Source organism: Corylus avellana, chromosome ca3 (assembly GCF_901000735.1).
Source record: "Corylus avellana chromosome ca3, CavTom2PMs-1.0".
Taxonomy (NCBI): Eukaryota; Viridiplantae; Streptophyta; class Magnoliopsida; order Fagales; family Betulaceae; genus Corylus; species Corylus avellana.
In genome coordinates this window covers 15,281,797-15,284,629 of record NC_081543.1, presented here as the reverse complement: position 1 = coordinate 15,284,629, position 2,833 = coordinate 15,281,797, and positions in this window count along the sequence as shown.

Genomic DNA, 2,833 nt, shown 5'->3' with positions numbered 1-2,833 from the left:
CTTTCTTTCCCTTTTCTTTTTAGTTTTATTTTAAGTATGTGTAACTAACTTTTAAGGAGGGCTAGATTGAAGCCCTAATTATCTTTATTTAATGTTTCAATATTGGCACCTTTGTGATAATCATATTATGATGCTTAACTTGATTAATGCCTATTTTCTTGAATTTCTCATATGTGTATGATTGGTCATTATATGCATGTGGTATGGACTAGTTAATTAAATCAATTTGGATGACCGAGTCTTGGGTTTAATAAGAGTAACAAAAGAAATCTACACCGGGTTCTTAGGTTAATCAACATGGGAAACCGGGAGTAGACACCCATGCCATAGGCCTCATGTATTTGTCGATTTTTATAAATTTATGCTTTCTTAAAGAACAACTTAGTATACACCCATGCTAAATCATTTAAGAAAGAAAAGAGTTAGAGTTTACATCCATGCCTAACTCGTGGCTTAGGAAAATCTATAGGTTAAAGAGTATACACCCATGCCCTTAGGTTGACAAACATTGAGTATTCATAATATGATTAAATCATTGGCATATTGTTATATTATCTAGGTATAATTAGTGGTGGATATCAAAGCCTTACCTTTACCTTTATCTTTATCTTTATCTTTATCTTTATTTCTTTTCCTTAGTATTAATATCAATTTTGTGACAATTTGATATTTTAATTAATTCTAAATAAAATCAACAATCCTCGTGGGATCGATCTCGTACTTGTTGTACTATACTATCTAGGGGTGGGCAAATTAACCATTACCGTTTAACCGGCCATCTACCGGCTTCGACCGAACCGATATAAACCGTAGCCGATATGCCGATATCCTTATCGGTTAAAAAAAGTATACCGGAATTCGGTCCGGTCCGGTTCGGTCCGGTTAAGGGGTTCTTATCGATTAACCGATTTAACCGATAAGAAACCAGATATTACTTATTAGTCCTAGTCCCAAAACGGCGTCGTTTTAGTCTTTTAGAGAGGTTTCCAAATTCCCACAACAGTCGAACCCTAAGCCAGTAAGCCCCACTCCACTTTAGTCTAAAATTAGCAAATCTCACGCAGCCTCTCTGCTCTCTCGGTCTCTCGCGGCTCAGCAGATTCAGAGCCTTGTATTTTCTTTTATTTTTCCTTTTTTCCTCCCCCGTGACTGTGAAACAGAAGAACAATACGATTCAGTAATCCGATTTCAGATTTCACAAATCTCTAAACTCTTTCTCTCTCTCTTTCTCACATATCAATCAGTACGAAAACCTTCAAATCTGAGAGCAATCACCAACAGATCGAACCATGTCAGGCTCAGCAATAATAGCTAGAGAAGCGAGCTCGTGGGCCCACGCGCTGGTCCAGATCTCGCCCTACACCTTCTCCGCTATCAGAATCGCCGTTGCCATAGGCGTCTCCGTCCTCGGCGCCGCCTGGTACCTTTCATCTTCTAGGGGTATCTGAAAACTTATCTGTAATTACGTGGACTTGTTAGGGGTATTTACATAACCGGAAGCAGTTTGATCGGTGCTGCAATCAAAGCTCCTCGTCTTACTTCCAAGAATCTAATTAGGTAACAAATATTTGGGTCCCAAAAAAAAGTATTTGGACCCTAAAACAACTCATTTTTAATAAGTTATTTTAGCCCAACAAAAAGTATTTGGGCTCTCAAAAGTCAAAAAAACTCATTTTCGATTTTTGGCCCAACACAATAAATTAATATAAAGCTCTCGGTTAAATCGGTTAACCGGTTTAACAGAACCGTTTAACCGTGTACTGTTTTAACTGAAATTATCGGTTAAAATTCTTATTGGTTCAGTATTGGTTACTAAACCGTTTAACCGAAAATTATCAGTTAATAACCGATAAGGTCCTTAACCAGACCGTTTTGACCGATACCCAGGCCTAATACTATCGTTTGATCTTGTGCACTTGTGAGTAAAACATATCAAGTATTTGCCTATTAATTTAGGTGGGTATTTGGCACAACAGATAACTTATTGAGGAGATGGGTAGTTGAGGATCCCATGTGTCCCATTTGTAGCTTGGAGGCCGAAACTACTTTCCCTGCCTTGTGGGATTGCCCGGCGTCTAGGGATGTTTGGGGTGCAAGTCTAAAAGTTTTTCAAAATAACATTTTTCCTGGGTCAGATTTTTTCCAAGTTGCTGGGGATTTATTTGCGAACGGGGGTGGTAAAGTCCTTCGCTTATTATCATAAATTTCGAGGCGAATTTGGCTGAGATGAAATGCTTGGATATACGAACAAACGTTCTCTCATCCAGATATTGTAGTTCGGGAAGTTGAAAGGGCGATGATTGATTATGAGCAAGCAAACAAGCCTGAAGATCAGCAAGGTTTTGACCAAGTCGAACTTCAAATACAGTGGATTAAGCTGGCTGCAAGGTGGACCAAAGTGAATGTCACTACAAAAAAAACAAGGTTTAGTAACGCTTGGAATATAGTCGTTTTAATAAAACATCCCCTTATAGGGACATTTTATTGTGTAAACGACACAAAATAAAATTAGCAACGCCTGCGCAAAAAAACGTCCCCTTAATTCGGGACATTCCAATAGGACATGCCCCAATTTAGTTAATTAAGTGTGCTTGGCTGGCAAGCGCCCTTAATTCAGGACGCCTGCTATCTAGGCGCCCTTAGTTAGGAGCGCCTGCCAACTAGGCGCCCCTAATTAAGTGCACCAGGCTGGCAAGCGCTCCTAATTAAGGGCACCTGGCTGGCAAGCGCCCTTAATTCGGGACGTCTACTATCCAGGTGCCCTTAATTAGGGGCGACTGCGACTTAGGCGCCCTTAATTAAGAGCGCCTGGCTGGCAAACGCCCCTAATTAA